This window comes from Bos javanicus, chromosome X (assembly GCF_032452875.1).
Source record: "Bos javanicus breed banteng chromosome X, ARS-OSU_banteng_1.0, whole genome shotgun sequence".
NCBI lineage: Eukaryota > Metazoa > Chordata > Mammalia > Artiodactyla > Bovidae > Bos > Bos javanicus.
Genome location: NC_083897.1, coordinates 88,853,438 through 88,872,831, shown reverse-complemented (window position 1 = coordinate 88,872,831; position 19,394 = coordinate 88,853,438). Strand labels below are relative to the sequence as shown.

The following is a 19,394-nucleotide window of genomic DNA, read 5'->3' as shown; positions in this document are numbered from 1 at the left end:
CTGCTTTTTAATATGCTGTACAGGTTGGTCATAGCTTACCTTCCAAGGAGCAAGTATCTTTTAATTTCATGGCTGCAATCACCATATGCAGTGATTTCGGAGCCCAAATAAACAAAGTCTGTCACTGTTTACATTGTTTCCCCATCTATTTGCCATGAAGTGATGGGACCAGATACCATGATCTTAGTTTTCTGAATGTTGAGTTTTAAGCCAGCTTTTTTATTCTCCTCTTTCACTTTCATCAAGAGGCTCTTTAGTTCTTCTTCACTTTCTGCCATAAGGGTGGTGTCATCTGCATATCTGAGGTTATTGATATTTCTCTCGGCAATCTTGATTACAGCTTGTGCTTCATCCAGCCAGGCATTTCGCATTCTGTACTCTGCATATAAGTTCAATAAGCAAGGTGACAATATACAGCCTTGATGTACTCCTTTCCCAATTGGGAACCAGTCTGTTGTTCCATGTCCGGTTCTAACTGTTGCTTCCTGACCTGCATACAGACTTCTCAAGAGGAAGGTCAGGTGGTCTGGTATTCCCATCTGTTAAGAATTTTCCACAGTTTGTTGTGATCCACACAGTCAAAGGCTTTAGCATAGTAAATAAAGCAGAAATAGATGTTTTTCTGGAACTCTCTTGCTTTTTCAATGATCCAGCAGATGTTGGCAATTTGATCTCTGGTTCCTCTGCCTTTTCTAAATCCAGCTTGAACATCTGGAAGTTCGCGGTTCATGTATTGTTGAAGCCTGGCTTGGAGAATTTTGAGCATTACTTTGATAGCATGTGAGATGAGTGCAATTGTGCAGTAGGTTGATCATTCCTTGGCATTGCTTTTCTTTGGGATTGGAATGAAAACTGACCTTTTCCAGTCCTGTGGCCACTGCTGAGTTTTCCAAATTTGCTGGCGTATTGAGTGTAGCACTTTCACAGCATCTTTTAGGATGTGAAATAGCTCAACTGGGATTCCATCACCTCCACTAGCTTTGTTTGTAGTGGTGCTTTCTAAAGCCCACTTGACTTCTCATTCCAGGGTGTCTGGCTCTAGGTGAGTGATCACACCATCATGGTTATGTGTGTCATGAAGATCTTTTTGTATAGTTCTTCTGTGTATTCTTGCCACGTCTTCTTAATATCTTCTGCTTCTGTTAGGTCCATACCATTTTTGTCTTTTATTGTGCCCATCTTTGCATGAAATGTTCCCTTGGTATCTCTAATTTTCTTGAAGAGCTCTCTAATCTTTCCCATTCTATTGTTTTCCTTATTTTTTTGCATTGATCACTGAGGAAGGTTTTCTTATCCTTCCTTGCTATTCTTTGGAACTCTGCATTCAAATGAGTATATCTTTCCTTTTCTCCTTTGCCTTTTGCTTTATGAAAGATTTCACTTTATGTGTTTATTTATGAAAAAAGTTTTCAGATGTTTAAGAGACATTCATTTGTCTTCTCAGATAATTTTTCTACATCTATAAGCCACTGCTGCTGCTGCTGCTAAGTCGCTTCAGTTGTGTCTGACTCTGTGCGACCCCATAGACGGCAGCCCACCAGGCCCCCCGCCCCCGCCCCCGTCCCTGGGATTCTCCAGGCAAGAACACTGGAGTGGGTTGCCATTTCCTTCTCCAATGCATGAAAGTGAAAAGTGAAAGTGAAAAGTGAAAGTGAAGTTGCTCAGTCATGTACGACTCTTCGTGACCCCATGGACTGCAGCCTACCAGGCTCCTCCATCCGTGGGATTTTCCAAGCAAGAGTACTGGAGTGGGGTGCCATTGCCTTCTCCACTATAAGCCACTACAGTTTTATAATCTTTTCTCTCCTCTCTATGTTTGGAAATGGGGCAGTTGACTAGAGTTGATTACTTCTGTATACTCCTTGTTTCACTGTTCCTTCCTTCCTGCCACTAAAGTTAAGCTCAACAAGCTTGCTTTTTAATAATAAACTAACTTTAAATCCCAGTGCCTGGCCCTAAAAAATGTTCATCTTCATGTTGAACCTTAAGATCATCCTCTCAATAAGCACTCTTGCAGAGTGAAACTTAAAAATTTTGATGAAGTCTAATTTATCTATTTTTTAGTGGGTTGCACTTTCAGTGTCATGTTTATGAACTCTTCAGCATACCCAGTTTTAAATTTTTATGTTTTACATTTAAATCTATGACCCATTTGAATTACTTTTTGTGTTAGGTATGAGATTTAGGGGGCTTCCCAGGTAGGGCTAGTGGTAAAGAACCCACCTGACAGTGCAGGAGACATAAGAGACATGGGTTCAATCCCTGGGTCGGGAAGATCCCCTGGAGGAAGGCTTGGCAACCCACTCCAGTATTCTTGCCTGGAGAATCCTACAGACAGAGGAGCCTGGCAGGCTACAGTCCATGGGGTCGCACAAAGTCAGACATGACTGAAGCAACTTAGCACACACATGAGGTTTAGTTCAATGTTCTTTTGGGGGAGCCTATGGATATCCAGTTGCTTCAGCAAAATTTCTTAAGACAATACTTCTTCCACTGAATCACTTTTGTAATTTTGTAGAAAAATAAAAAATAAGTGTGTGACTATTTCTGGGTTTTCTATTTTGTTCTGTTGATCTACATGTTTATTTTCTACCCAACATTACATTTTTGACTTCTTCAAATTTGGTTGAGTGATTCCTCCCATGTTGGAGGGAGGAACATTTTCCAAGTTGTTTTTAGCTATTCTAGTTCTTTTGCCTTTCCATATAAATTTTAGAATAATCTTGTCTATATCTATAATATTTCTTGAATTTTTATAAGAATTGCATCAATCTGAACATCAAAGTGTGGATATACTTTTGTATATACTTTTGTGGATATCAAGTGTTTGATATCTGTATATCAAACCTTTACTATGTTGAGTCTTCTCTGGATCTTTTCCTCAATGGTTTGTAGTGCTCAGTATATAAGTTTTATACATGTATTATTAAATTTATACCTAATTGTTTCATTTTCTTTGCAGCAATTGTAAATGGTATTATGTTTTTGGAGCTTCCCTTGTGGCACAGTGGTAAAGAATTCACCTGCAATACACGAGACTCGGGTTCAATCCCTGACTTGGGAAGATCCCCTGGAGAAGGGCATGGCTACCCACTCCAGTATTCTTGCCTGAGAAATACCATGGACAGAGGAGCCTGGTGGGCTACAGTTTATGGGGTCTCAAAGTGTTGGACACAACTTAGTGACTAAAGAACAAATTATGTTTTAAATTTAAGTCTTCATTGCTCACCATTCCCACTATTAATATCAATATTAGTCAATATTGAACTAGACATCATGCCCATTGCAACAAGAGGGGTAAGTATTTTAAAATGATGGTAATCATGTTATTTTTTCAGATGATGAGGTTATCTACTTAGGAGAACCAAGAAAATCAACAAAGTATTAGAATTAGAAAAAGAATTCAGTAAGTTGTCATGGACACAAAATAAATATCCAAAAATCAATTTGTATTCCTACCTCTCAGAAATAATCAGATAGAAATTACAATGGGGAAAAATATTCTGCTTACAACAACCACAAAATGGTAAAAAAAAAAACAAAACTCACTAAGAATAAACTGAATCAGAAATATTCTTCTTTCTAAATTCCATATCATATAAGAAACAAATCTTTCTAAATTCCATATCATATAAGAAACAAATCACCAGTCCAGGTTTGATGCAGGATACAAGGATGCTTGGGTCTGGTACACTGGGATGACCCAGAGGGATGGTATGGGGAGGGAGGTGGGGGGGGGTGTTCAGGTTGGGGAACACGTGTACACCTGTGGCAGATTCATGTTGATGTATGGCAAAACCAATACAATATTGTAAAGTAAAAAAAAAAATAATAATAAAAGGAAAAAAAAAGAAATATTCATGACTATAGTAACAGCACTATAAAACTGAACTCAAGGACAGAAAAGAAAATGGGAATAAATTTACAGAAATATTCTATTTCTGAATGAGAAGATTCTTTATTGTACAGATGTCATTTCTGATATCTATTTTATACACTTTCTATTTACTGCAAGTTTCTACTTAATGCAATTTTTAAACAAAATCCATGTGAGATTTTCTTTGGATTATGACTTACTTTTTGAATTATGTCAGACTGATTCTAAAGTTTGCCGGTGGAAAACCAGGTGGCAACAGAATAAATTTATGAGAATAGCCAAGAATTATTTTTAGTTTTCCTGAATTATTTGAAATTTAGACAAGTTTGAAACACTTTTATTTATTATTTTATTTATTTTTTTTTTTTACTTTACAATATTGTGTTGGTTTTGCCATACATCAACATGAGAAAATACTCAGATATACAGGCCTGAATTCTTTTTTTTAATTGGAATATAATTGACATATAGCATTATATCAGTTTCAGGTGTACAACATAATGATTTAATGTTTGTATATATTGTGAAATGATTACCACAATAAGTCAACATTCATCATCACACATAGTTACAATTTTTTTCTTGTGATGAAAACTTTTAAGATCAATTCTCTTAGCAACTCTCAAATATACAATATGTATTTTAGCTATAGTCACCATGCTGTATATTACACCATCAGGATTTATCTATTTTATAACTAAGATTTTTTTAAAAACTAAAGAATAGTAGAGTGTTCTTGCCTTAGCAAATGTTGTCCAGTTCAGTTCAGTCGCTCAGTCGTGTCCGACTCTTTGCGACCCCATGAATCACAGCACGCCAGGCCTCCCTGTCCATCACCAACTCCCAGAGTTCACTCAAACTCATGTCCATAGAGTCGGTGATGCCATCCAGCCATCTCATCCTCTGTCGTCCCCTACTTCTCCTGCCCCCAATCTCTCCCAGCATCAGAGCCTTTTCCAATGAGTCAACTCTCTGCATCAGGTGGCCAAAGTATTGAAGTTTCAGCTTCAGCATCAGTCCTTCCAATGAACACCTAGGACTGATCTCCTTTAGGATGGACTGGCAGGATCTCCTTGCAGTCCAAGGGACTCTCAAGAGTCTTCTCCAACACCACAGTTCAAAAGCATCAATTCTTCGGCGCTCAGCTTTCTTCACAGTTCAACTTTCACATCCATACATGACCACTGGAAAAACCATAGCCTTGACTAGACGGACCTTTGTTGGCAAAGTAATGTCTCTGCTTTTGAATATGCTATCTAGGTTGGTCATAACTTTCCTTCCAAGGAATAAGCGTCTTTTAATTTCATGGCTGCAATCACCATCTGCAGTGATTTTGGAGCCCCCAAAAATAAAGTGTAACACTGTTTCCACTGTTTCCCCATCTATTTCCCATGAAGTGATGGGACCAGATGCCATGATCTTCGTTTTCTGAATGTTGAGCTTTAAAAGCCAACCTTTTCACTCTCCTCTTTCACTTTCATCAAGAGGCTTTTTAATTCCTCTTCACTTTCTGCCATAAGGGTGGTGTCATCTGCATATCTGAGGTTATTGATATTTCTCCCGGCTATCTTGATTCCAGCTTGTGCTTCTTCCAGGGATCAAGACCATCCCCATGGAAAAGAAATGCAAAAAACCAAAATGGCTGTCTGAGGAGGCCTTACAAATAGCTGTGAAAAGAGGAGAAGCAAAAAGCAAAGGAGAAAAGGAAAGATATAAGCATCTGAATACAGAGTTCTGAAGAATAGCAAGGTGAGATAAGAAAGCCTTCCTCAGTGATCAATGCAAAGAAATACAGGAAAACAACAGAATGGAAAAGACTAGAGATCTCTTCAAGAAAATTAGAGATACCAAGGGAACATTTCATGCAAAGATGGGCTCCATAAAGGACAGAAATGGTATGGACCTAACAGAAGCAGAAGATATTAAGAAGACGTGGCAAGAATACACAGAAGAACTGTACAAAAGAGATCTTCATGACCCAGATAATCATGATGGTGTGATCACTCACCTAGAGCCAGACATCCTGGAATGTGAAGTCAAGTGGGCCTTAGAAAGCATCACTTCGAACAAAGCTAGTGGAGGTGATGGAATTCCAGTTGAGCTATTTCAAATCCTGAAAGATATGTTGTGAAAGTGCTGCACTCAATATGCCAGCAAATTTGGAAAACTCAGCAGTGGCCACAGGACTGGAAAAGGTCAGTTTTCATTCCAACCCCAAAGAAAGGCAATGCCAAAGAATGCTCTAACTACTGCACAATTGCACTCATCTCACACGCTAGTAAAGTAATGCTCAAAATTCTCCAAGCCAGGCTTCAGCAATACGTGAACCGTGAACTTCCTGATGTTCAAGCTGGTTTTAGAAAAGGCAGAGGAACCAGAGATCAAATTGCCAACATCTGCTGGATCATTGAAAAAGCAAGAGAGTTCCAGAAAAACATCTATTTCTGCTTTATTGACTATGCCAAAGCTTTTGACTGTGTGGATCACAATATACTGTGGAAAATTCTAAAAGAGATGGGAATACCAGACCACCTGACCTGCCTCTTGAGAAACCTATACACAGGTCAGGAAGCAACAGTTAGAACAAATGTTGAGATGTACTTTAAAATCAGTAAGGGGCCTGGAACAATGTGTTAGGCAGAATAAGTGCCCCATCTGCTAGGGTGTCCATATCCTTAGGCCCAGAACCTGGGAATTAAAATTGCAGGTGGAATTAAGTTTGCTAAACTTTAAAATAGATTATCCTGGATTATCTGGGTGGGTCCAAGGTAATCACAAGGGCCTTTACAAGTGGAAGGTGGAACCAGGAGTCAGAGAAAGAGATATGGTGACAGAACCAGGGTCAGAGAGATATTATGTGTTGGCTTTGTGGATGATGGAAAGGGGACCATGAGCCAAGGAATGAGGGCAACCTCTAGAAGCTGGAAAGGACAAGACAGTGGTTTTTCTTCTGGAGCCCCACGAAAAGAACACATCCCTGGGAATACCTTGATTTTAGCCCAGTGAGACTCATTTTGGATTTCTGATGAATAGAGGTATAAGAGAATAATTTTGTGTTAAGCCACTAAGTATGTGGTAATTTGTTATAACAGCAAGAGAAATCTAATATCCAGAGAAATAATTAGTGAAACAAGCTGATCAATATACAAAACTTTTGCATGCATTTCCAAACGTGGGCAAAAGATAGATTGTATATGTTTTTTAAAATTAGAGGTTTAAATATGAAAATTTAAAGTTGTAAAAAACTAGAAGAAAATTTTGGAAAATATTATGATAAATCTTCAGGTGACATAGCATTTCTTGTCATTACACCAATGCTAAGAGGAATAAATCTGACATATTTAAGATGTAAAATTAAAGTGCTACCTAAGTCAAATGACACCATAGACAATGATTTGAAAAGCAAATTTGAGGGGAAATGTTGAAACATATTTTGGGTGGTGGGAAGTGACTTAGTTGTTAAGTCATGTTCGACTCTTGGAACCAACTGAGCCACCAGGGAAGCCTGAAACATGTTGTAGGAGAGGGAAAAAAATCTTTTCCTTCTACCATTCTATGTTCTTGGCTGGGGCTCTGTAACAAGACAGATTAATAAGAGAAAAACAAGTGCAATTTTATTAATATGTGTAAATCATATACAGATGGGAGAAACTCAGAGATGAGTAACTCAAAGGGATGGTTAGAGCTTGGATTCACATGGGAACCTGGCCTAAAACAAAGGAAAGAGGAGTTTGGGGCTACTGGATGAGAGGAAAGGTATTGGAAAGTGACAAGGCAAGTATGGTAAACAAGGATAAGATTTGTTATGCAGATTTAAGTCAGTGCTTTCTCTGTGGATAAGAATTTCTAATGATTTAGTCATCCTTCTCTTCTTAGCTCAGAGAGAGGATGACATTCTTACAAATGGAGATTTCCTTTATAAATGTAAATTTCCCATACAAAAGAATAACTTCTACTCTCTCTCTAGAACTTCCCTAGTGTCTGTTGTTTCTCAAAATGATCAGCTTAAAGTAATCTATGCCAAAGAGGCATATTTTGGGGTGGCACATTCTATTCTCCTACAATATGCAACAAATTAAAAATAACTGTCCTTAATAGATAACAAAGCTTTAGAAAATCAATAAGAGAAGCTGGAGCAAACCAATGGAAAAAATGTGTTTGGGCAATGACATTACTTCACAGTATACCACAAAGAGATTAAGAAGTAGAAAGTATGAAAGGAAAAAAGATAAAGCTAATGGAGAATAGATGCTGAAAGTTTCAACATTCATCTAATAGGAGTTCCAGACATAGAGAATAGAAAAGCTGGAAAGGAAGGCAGGCAATACATGAAGAAATAATGTTCTAGAATTTTCTGAGCTGAGAGGAGAAACTTCAAACTGAAAAGAAACATTAAGTTCTGAGCATGATTCAAACACACATACATGCATATGTGTGCACACACACATATGTGAAATAAAAATTTTAAGTTAAAAATAAAGTCCCAAAAGGGGAAAATTCTGAAAGTTTCCAGAGAGAAAACTGAGAGAATATGATGATGTTTTTCAAAGAGCTGATGAGAAATAACTTTGAACTTAGATTTCTAGATCCAGCCAAAATAATCCAGATGAGAACAAAAACATTTCAGAAAATTTATCAGACACCCTTTCTGAAAGGATGATTTGGGTATGTGATTCAGCAAGAAGGAAAATACATGAATTTAAGAGGAAGAAGGGGGTTCCAATGAAGCAATGGTGAGGGGGGAAACAGTAAAATTTACTGAAAAAAATCTAAAATAAGTTTGATTGTAAATTTAAAAAATTACAGTCTTGAAATACAATTCAGCTAATATCAACATGTAAGATGAGGGGAGGGACAGGAAAGAAGATAAAAGTTCTTGTGTTGTTTAAAGGGATGGGTATGGGAGAGTGTTGCAGACCTGTGCTTCAGAGGGGAAAGTTGTTTCCACCTGGAGCACTTGTAAATATTGGATTGGCCTCTGATGGACAGAATTGTCATGTTTTTAATGAAGCATGGCTTGTGCTGAACAAGACAAGCTGGGTCAAGCATTTGAAGATTCTTTTGAAGTACTGAGGCAGCATTCAACTGGAGACTTTCAGTACTCCTCAGATTACAAAAATTACCTGGCTTTTATCAACCACCGTTCTCATATCAGAGGAAATTCCAACAGCTATGGTTTGCAGCCTGCAGAGGAACCCATCTATAATTGGAGAACAGTAACAAACAGTGCTACAGACCTCTATTTTGAAGGAAATATTCATCAATCTCTGCAGAACATCCCCAAAAACCAGCTGGTACAACCTGCTCTTCTCCAGCAAAAGGGAGGAAAAGGCAGGAAGAAGCTCTGACTGTTTGAATACCTTCATGAATCCCTATGTAATCCAGAGATGGCATCTTGTATTCAGTGGATAGATCAAACCAAAGGCATCTTTCAGTTTGTATCAAAAAACAAAGAAAAACTTGCCCAACTCTGGGGAAAAAGAAAAGGCAACCAGAAGACCATGACTTATCAGAAAATGGCCAGAGCACTGAGGAATTATGGAAGAACTGGGGAAATCATCAAAATCCGGAGAAAGCTAACTTACCAGTTCAGTGAGGCCGTTCTCCAAAGACTGTCTGCACCTTATTTCTTGGAAAAAGAGATCTTCTATTCACAGTATGTTCAACCTGATCAAGGATATCTCAGTTTAAATAACTGGAATGCAAATTATAATTATACATATGCCAATTACCATGAGCTAAGTCACCCTGATTGCTAAATACACTCTTACATTTCATAATTTTCTGACATCAGAAGTCTCTACAAGTTTTAGGATTTTTCTCTAAAAGCAAATACTGAAAAAAACACTTCATGATTGTTATCTTCTATGACATAGCATATAATCTATACTAACTTGGGGAGAAATTTTGCCAGTGAACAGCTCTTTAGAATGATTGTCCCATTTGAAAGTATAGACTAAATGTCCTTCCTCTTACTAGTAACTATGCAATTATTTCTTTCTAGATTAATAAAGCCAGTGGAGACCGTTTGATTTGCATATTGATTAAACATTATTTTCTTGTCAATCAGACCAAAAAAAAAAATCACTTTAGCATATATCCAATAACTTTAGCAACAGAACAAAAACTGATTGCCTGTGATAGTGTTCCTGCTAAATTATATTCAGGGCTTTAAAAATTTCAGTGGCTAAAACTAGAACTACTATATGATCCAGCAATTCCACTCCTGGGTATATATCCAAAGAAAATGAAAACACTAATTCAAAAAGATACAAAAATTTTTTTTTGGCTGCACTGTGTGGCTTGTCAGATATCAGTTTCCCAACCAGGCCTTTGCAGTGACAATGCCAGATCCTAACCACTAGACTACCAGGGAACTCCCATAGTGACATTATTTACAATAGCCAAGATATGGAAGCAACCTTCTAGCCAACAGGTGAATAAAGGAGATGTGGTATACACACACATAGAATATTACTTTGCCACAAAAGTGAAATCTTGCCATTTGCAACATGGATGGACCTAGAGGATATTAAGCTTACTGCAATAAGTCAGACAGAGAAAGACAAATAATATATGTTACCATTTATATGTAGAATCTAAAAATTGAAACAAATGAAAATAATGAAATAGAAACAGACTTAAAGATATAGAGAACAAACTAGTTACCAGTAGGGGGAGGGCTGGGGGGAGGGGAGCAAGATAGGCATAGAGGATTAAGAGGTACAGACTACTAAATATAAAACAAAAAAGATACAAGAATGTAATGTACAACACAGGGAATGTAGCCAACATTTTATAATAGCTTTGAATAGAGTATAACCTAGAAAAATATTGAATCACTATGTAGTACATCTGAAACTAATATAATATTGTAAATCGACTATATTTCTATAAAATAAATAAAGATTTAAAAAATAAAAAAAAATAAAATAAAGGGATGGGTATGAAAACATTTACCTCAGATTGGGACTTGAACCCACGTGGCTGGGACTCAAACCCAGTCAAAACCCTGTTTGGGACTCGAACCCAGCCAAAATCCATAGTACCTGATTTCAGGACCTAATGTAGCTCAGGTTCTTGATGTCTCACTGCAGAAAGAATTCAGGGAGAGACAAAGTGATAGATAAGAAGTGGATTTATTCAGATACAGAGAGAAGCACACTCCACAGGCAGCGTGTAGGCCATCACAGAGGGTGAGTGTGGCCCCGAAATTTGGAGAGGTTAGTTTTTATAGGCTGGGTAATTTCACATGTGAAAGACTGGGAGGATTATTCTAAATATTTTTGGGAGGGGGCAGAAATTTCCAGGATTTGGGCCACAGCCCACTCCCTGGTTTTTTAACAGTGCCTTGGAACCGTCGACATTCTAGGAATCAGCGAACTAAAATGGACTGGAATGGGTGAATTTAACTCAGACGACAATTATATCTACTACTGTGAGCAGGAATCCCTTAGAAGAAATGGAGTAGCCATCATAGTTAACAAGAGTCCAAAATGCAGTACTTGGATGCAATCTCAAAAAAGACAGAACGATCTCTGTTTATTTCCAAGGCACAGCATTCAATATCACAGTAATCCAAGTCTGTGCCCTGACCAGTAATGCTGAAGAAGCTGAAGTTGAATGATTCTATGAAGACCTACAACACCTTCAGGAACTAACACCCCCAAAATATATCTTTTTCTTTATAAGGGACTGGAATGCAAAAGTAGGAAGTCAAGAAACACCTGGAGTGACAGGCAAATTTGGCCTTGGAGTATAGAATGAAGCAGGGCAAAGGCTAATAGAGTTTTGCCAAGAGAATGCACTGGTCATAGTAAACACAGTCTTCCAACAACACAAGAGAAGACTCTACACATGGACATCACCAGATGGCCAACACTGAAATCAGACTGATTATATTCTTTGCAGCCAAAGATGGAGAAGTTCTATACAGTCAGCAAAAACAAAACCGAGAGCTGACTGTGGTTCAAATCAAGAACTCCTTATTGCCAAATTCAGACTTAAATTGAAGAAAGTAGGGAAAACCACTAGACCATTCAGGTATGACCTAAATCAAATCCCTAACAATTTTACAGTGGAAGTGAGAAATAGATTCAAGGAACTAGATCTGATAGACAGAGTGCCTGAAAAACTATGGATGGAGGTTCATGACATTGTACAGGAGCCAGGGAGCAAGACCATTCCCAAGAAAAAGAAATGCAAAAAAGCAAAATGGCTGTCTGAGGAGGCCTTACAAATAGCTGTGAAAAGAGAAGAAGCAAAAAGCAAACGAGAAAAGGAAAGATATAAGCATCTGAATGCAGCGTTCCAAAGAATAGCAAGGAGAGATAAGAAAGCCTTCCTCAGTAATCAGTGCAAAGAAATACAGGAAAACAACAGAATGGGAAAGACTAGAGATCTCTTCAAGAAAATTAGAGATACCAAGGGAACATTTCATGCAAAGATGGGCTCCATAAAGAACAGAAATGGTATGGACCTAACAGAAGCAGAGGTGGCAAGAATACACAGAAGAACTATACAAAAGAGATCTTCACGACCCAGATAATCATGATGGTGTGATCACTCACCTAGAGCCAGACATCCTGGAATGTGCAGTCAAGTGGGCCTTAGGATGCATCACTTCGAACAAAGCTAGTGGAGGTGATGGAATTCCAGTTGAGCTATTTCAAATCCTGAAAGATGATGCTGTGAAAGTGCTGCACTCAATATGCCAGCAAATTTGGAAAACTCAGCAGTGGCCACGGGACTGGAAAAGGTCAGTTTTCATTCTAATCCCAAAGAAAGGCAATGCCAAGGAATGATCAACCTACTTCACAATTGCATTCATCTCACACACTAGCAAAGTAATGCTCAAAATTCTCCAAGCCAGGCTTCAGCAATACATGAACCATGAAATTCTAGATGTTCAAGCTGGTTTTAGAAAAGGCAGAGGAACCAGAGATCAAATTGCCAACATCCGCTGGATCATTGAAAAAGCAAGAGAATGCCAGAAGAACATCTACTGCTTTTTTTTTTACTGTGCCAAAGCCTTTGACTGTGTGGATCACAATAAACTGTGGAAAATTCTTACAGATGGGAATACCAGACCACCTGACCTTCCTCTTAAGAAGTCTGTATGCAGGTCAGGAAGCAACAGTTAGAACTGGACATGGAACAACAGGCTGGTTCCAAATAGGAAAAGGAATACGTCAAGGCTGTATATTGTCACCCTGCTTATTTAACTTATATGCAGAGTACATCATGAGAAACGCTGGGCTGGATGAAGAACAAGCTGGAATCAAGATTGCCAGGAGAAATATCAATAACCTCAGATATGCAGATGACATCACCCTTATGGCAGAAAGTGAAGAAGAACTAAAGAGCCTTTTGATGAAAGTGAAAGAGAAGAGTGAAAATGTTGGCTTAAAGCTCAACATTCAGAAAACTAAGATCATGGCATCTGGTCCCATCACTTCATGGCAAATAGATGGGGAAACAGTGGAAACAGTAGCTGACTTTATCTTTTGGGGGGCTCCAAAATCACTGCAGATGGTGACTGCAGCCATGAAATTAAAAGACGCTTACTCCTTGGAAGGAAAGCTATGACCAACCTAGACAACATATTAGACAGCAGAGACATTACTTTGCCAACAAAGGTCCATGTAGTCAAGGCTATGGTTTTTTCAGTAGTCATGTATGGATGTGAGAGTTGGAGTATCAACAAAGCTGAGCGCTGAAGAATTGATGCTTTTGAACTGTGGTGCTGGAGAAGACTCTTAAGAGCCCCTTGGACTACAAGGAGATCAAGCTAAAGGAAATCAGTCCAAATGTTCATTGGAAGGACTGATGCTGAAGCTGAAACTCCAATATTTTGGCCACCTGATTCGAAGAACTAACTCCTTGGAAAAGACCCTGATGCTGGGAAAGATTAAAGGCAGGAAGAGAAGAGGACGCCAGAGGATGAGATGGTTGGATGGCATCACGGACTCGATGGATATGAGTTTGAGCAAGTTCTGGGAGCTGGTGATGGGCAGGGAGGCCTGGTGTGCTGCAGTCCATGGGGTCACAAAGAGTCGGACATGACTGAGCGACTGAACTGAACTGTACACTCCACTCCAACACCTCACAGATTGACTGGTATCAATCACTTTTGCAGATCAGGTGAAACTCTAAGAATTGCTTATTGAAGAAAGTGAAAAATCTGCCCAACCTTCTTATAATACCCAGGCATCCATGCGTGCTAAGTCGCTTCAGTCGTGTCCAACGCTTTGTGACCCCATGGACTGTAGCCCACCAGGCTCCTCTGTCCATGGGATTCTCCAGGCAAGAATACTGGAGTGGGTTGCCATGCCCTCCTCCAGGGGATCTTCCCGACTCAGGGATCGAACCCGAGTCTCTTATGTCTCCTGCATTGGCAGGCAGGTTCTTTACCACGAGTGCCACTTGGGAAGCCCATAATACTCACAACAGGCCACAGATGCAATCTTGATACATTCTACCACCACTGCCATCAGCCCTGGCAAAATGTAGAATCCAAGGGACATTCTCTGAACACAATATAATAAAATGAAAACAACTTTTTCTCTAGGAACTTTAAAAAACACCCTTAAAGACTGTCTGAAGATGGCTGTTTGAACAAACTTGTCTACCTCCCCACTGCACCACTGAAGTGATGGAAAGGTTTCATTAATTCCTGGAAAAGAAGAAAGGGTGCCATCCAGGAACCAGGAATTGTGAAGGATTTCTAAAAAAAGAAAGCAGTGCACATAAGGTTTACAAGGGTGAAGAGAACCAGAAGCCCAGAGGAGCAGGTGGAAGCAACTAAGAAAGTAAGAGTGTATCCAGAGAAACCCCAGGTGGAGGGTAAATACATAGAAAGAGCAAGAACTGCCCCCAGAACTACAGGGCTAGTTGCATCATCAACACCCTTACATGGGTAGACAGCACTCTACTGACTTCTAATAATGGTGAACTCCCTACTTGCTACCTGGGAAGGGCCTGAGGTTAAGTGTGGGGAATTCTGAGAAGGAAGCAAATTAGAGCCTGAGGCACCTTCAGCCTCCACAGTAATAGTGAAAGACAGAAACACATTTGTAGAGAGGGGATCACTTCCAGTCTGTGTGCTCCATGGCCAATCACCCCAAAGCAAAGAGGATCCTCAGGTGTCCTACCCACTTACGGAGAGTCTGAACGGGTGATACCTCAATCCATGCATTTTGTGAATACCACATGCAGATAAAACTGTAAAACACATAAAACGTTGATCAAAGCAACATTATCCTATGCCAAGCGTTGAAAAACTGTCCCTACAAGAACATGTGTCTCCCTAAAGGAGAATAAGTCAATTTACTAAACCAAGAGAATAAAGTGAACTGGACTCAATCCACAGCAATATTATGAAGATGGTATAGTTTTCTCATTGTCTCCCAGTCTCCTTTCTGCCTTTGTCCCCTATCCAATACCTTCCTGATTTCTAAAGTCTAGTGTTTCATCAAAAGTAGAAATATGTTTACCATGGTTCCCATATAATTTCTTCTACAGTGTAGTTGGTTGGCTGATTTTCAAGGCAAAAGGTGTCTGCCCCTAGCAGTGTACCCCAAGCCCTCTGTCTCTAATGGAAGGGTAAATCTGTCCCCTTTAGCAGTTCCTTCAGATGTGAACTGGATAGCAGGGTCTGGCCACTCCCCTGAGTCTCAGGCCCCCTACCAACCATGTAGGCTCTTTTGAGAGAGACTATAATAGATAATAAAGCTAGCAAAAATGGACAAAATGTGGATACCATAAATTATAAAACTTTATAGAAGACTTAAGAAAGACCTTAAAAATGGAGACAAAGCCCAGGTTCTCAGATAGGAAGGCTCAACTACATAAAGATGTCATTAACCCCCAAATTGATCTATGAATTAACTGAAATTCCAGTCAGAATCCCAACAGGGACCCCTTTTTTTTTCTAATCATGGAACTTGACCAGTAGATTCTAAAATGTACCCAGGAGTTCAAAGGACCTAAAGAAGTACAAAGAGGAAGCACTTGCCTTCTGAACAGTCAATCCTATTGTGGAGCTATTGTCCATGACACGGGATGGTGCTGGCACAGGGATTAGCAGATTGATCCTGGGACAGAAAAGAAAGCAGAGAAGCAGAACCACACACGAATACCCTTGACATTAAGCTGAGGTGGCCCTCAGAGCAGTGGGAACAAGAAGACTCATTCATCATCAACTTTTTCCCTTAAGAGGATGAGAGGAACCCATCTCTCACCTTGTCAGCCTTTCTCATAGAGCTTTGTACACAGTCAAGGCTTAATAGGAGCCTGATGATAAATTGAGTGAGAAGAATTGTACTATTTGCCTACCCTCGCTGAGAGATTGCCTCTGTCTAATGCCTGAAATCTCTCCATTTAAACAACATTCCTTTAGCTAAGGGTTTCAACCTTGGCACCATTGACATTTGAGGGGGGGTTGGATTATTTTTCTTGGGGGGCACTGTTCTCTGCATTGTAAGTTGTTTAGCAGCATCCTTGATCTCTGTCCACTAGATGCCAGTAGCCTATCCCCCTAACAAGTCATGACAGCCAAAAATGTTTCCAGACATTGTTGAGTGTCCCCTAGGGGGACAAGATCCACACCTGCCCTCTCCCATTGAGAACCACTGGATTAGGCAGTTCTCCCACACCATACTCTCTTTTGTGATGTCATACCCTCCTTGTAGTTGACTTTAGAATGTTCACAAATATCCTATGCTTCCATAGGACTGCACACTTTCACCCCTTTGAGGGTCAGAGTTGGCCATTGGCCATTTGATGAGCTGGTTCATGCTTAGTCACTCCCTTTTCTCTCTGCTGGGCCACCCATGGGGCTACTCTGTGTCCTTGAGATCTGGCATGAGTGTGTTGATAATGTGCAGAAGAGCCCCAGTCTACCTGCAGTGGGCGTGCAGCATCCGTGAGAAATAAACTCTGATTGTCTGTCATTTGTTTATAACCCAATCTACCCTGAGCTGGCATCTCCCTCCACCTGTTGTGAAATAGAAAACAATGTATATTGGCCTCTGCCCTGGGTTCCTGGAACAGAGCTCCAAAACCAGTGTAATTTCCTATGTGGTAAGAGCACTAACAGCATCTTTTGTTCTAATGAGGCAACTCTGTGTAGGGTCCTTGTCACCAGAAAGACCAAGCTATGATTACAAGCTTGGAATTTTCAGCTCCAACCCCCATCCTCCAGAGAAGGGAGAGGGCTGGAAAAGGAGTTAATATTTGATCATGCCTACGTGAGGAAGCTTCCATAAAATCCCATTAGCGTGGAGTTCCAGGAGCTTCCGTGTGGGTAAACACATCCATGCTGAGAGAGTGGGCACCCCCATGTCACAGAGACACAAGCTGTTGTGCCCTGAATCCTTCCAGAACTTACCCCAGGTTTCTCTACATCTGGCTGTTCATCTGTGTCCTTTATCACGTCCTTTTATTATATAATAAACCAGTCAATGTAGGTAAGTGCTTCCCTGAGTTCTGTGACCTATTATAGCAAATGACTGACTGTGAGAAGGGGGTCATAGGAACCTCTGATTTATAGCTGGTTGGTCAGAAGTACAGGTGACAACCTGGGACTATGAACTGGCATCTGAGGTGGAAGGGACAGTCTTGTGGGACTGATCTCTTAACTTGTCTGCACAAACTCCTGTTAGTGTCAAGATTGAATGGAATTGTAGGACACCCAGCTGATGACGCCGAGAATTTCTTTGGTGTGAGGAAAAAACCCACACATCCCAGAAGCGTTGTGAGTGTGGTAGTAGTGTGAGAGTGAAAAAGAGACATAAGAGTGTTTTCCCCAGACATCTGGGATGGCCCACCCCTACCCAGGTCAAGCCTGGGCCAAGCCTGGGCCAAGCCTGGGAGCAGGAAGCCTCTAGGTTACACCTTCCAGGAGACCCTGGCTCAGAGGGGCATCATGAGGTTTCCTTGAACCTTCCCTGCAGGACTCAAAGGAGCAAGTCACCTGTTGGACAAACACTGGGACCCTGGAGAAGGACTTTCCAAACTGCAGGTTGTGATTCATGGCCAATAGAATATTTTAAGGATTCTGAAAAGAATTGTGCATTTTAAATGAATTAGAATGAAATAACATAGCACATCACAAACAGAATAGACAATATTGGTGAATATCACATATATAAGGGTCAGTATTGTTCTGTGAAGCATTTGCTTTAGAGTCACTTGTAAAATGTGTTTTTTACTGTGGGTCTTGGTGAATAAAGCTCAGAAGTGTTTTCTTGTGATGGATGTACTGCTGTTTCACACGTCCTTGTATTTTTCCAATTCTTTACTAGGAATAGGATTCATTGTTCTTTCCCACTCTGTGATTTGTGGGATCTTAGTTCCCTGACCAGGGATGGAACTCAGGACCTTGGCAGTGAAAGCACAGAGTCCTAACCTCTGGACTGCCATGGAATTCCCAGAATTTTGCTTTATAATGAATCTTAAAAATTATTGAAAGAGAAACAAGAAAGCCAGGAAGTAAAAAAAGAAAGAAAGAAAGAAAGTCATTTTGGACGCTCATCAGGAGAGCACATGCATCCACCTTGGACTCCAGGCTTGATTCGGGGCGCACCTGGGGCCACATAGAGGCTGACTTCTGGCATCAGGCAAAGCCATAGTCTCCCTGCATCTCAAAAATTTGATTTGTCAAATGGAGGAGGAGGGGGAGGAGGAAGAGAAGGAGGAAAAGGAGGGAGGGAAGGAGCTGTATCTACCCAGGGAACCTAAGGGAAAATGCTCGTCATGACCCCAGAGTGCTTTCAAGCCACCCTTCCCTGCACCCGTCTCCTCTGCTGGGAAATTCAGCTGGTTCATCCAATCTTCTTCAGGAGAAAGGAAAATAAAATCTTTCTGTATCTCTTTTGGACGTCCTCTTCTGTATCTGCATGGACAATAAGGTACACAATGTTCGTTAGCAGATTATTAAATTTGAGTAATGAAGAATGAAACTGGGGTAAAATAGAATTTATTTCTTCTTACAGCAAAGGCCAAGGTATCCAACCACCTGCAGAATCCTGCTCCAGGACTGGGGGCTGGGATACAGCATTTGTCAAAATAAAAGCTAGCAAGTTGGCCTGAGGCACAGGTAGAGTGACCTCACTGACCTGGGCAGCACCCACGTCTCCCTGCAGCATCAGGAAGGGTGTGCTGACAGTTCTAGGGGACCTCTGCCCCTAACCACCTGACCCCTCAAGGCTGTGATAACCCTCACTTGGCCCTGGGTCTCCCTTGCCTCCCTGCCAGACCCACTTCCACCCACCCTGTGTATCTCTGTCCTTCCCTGCCCCGCCTAGCACCAGATCTGCCTGTCCCTCTGGGCATACTCTGTCTCTAGGGTTCCTGGTCCACATCCTCTTCCCTAGATTTGAGGCAGAATTCAGAGGTCATTCAAGTCTCTCCACCCCCGAAATTTGTACCTATCTGCCTTAGTGTCTCTGAAGTCACAGTGAGCTCCACGCTCAGCTCTCCCTGCATGTGCCAGCTGGAGGAACTCTGGCATGAA

The 19,394-nt window shown here is 40.5% G+C and overlaps 1 pseudogene; it reads left to right on the top strand.

Moving 5' to 3' along the window:
- The first annotated feature begins 8,737 nt into the window (after positions 1–8,737).
- Positions 8,738–10,909, top strand: LOC133242493 (transcription factor Spi-C-like; annotated as a pseudogene).
- The last annotated feature ends 8,485 nt before the right edge of the window (positions 10,910–19,394 follow it).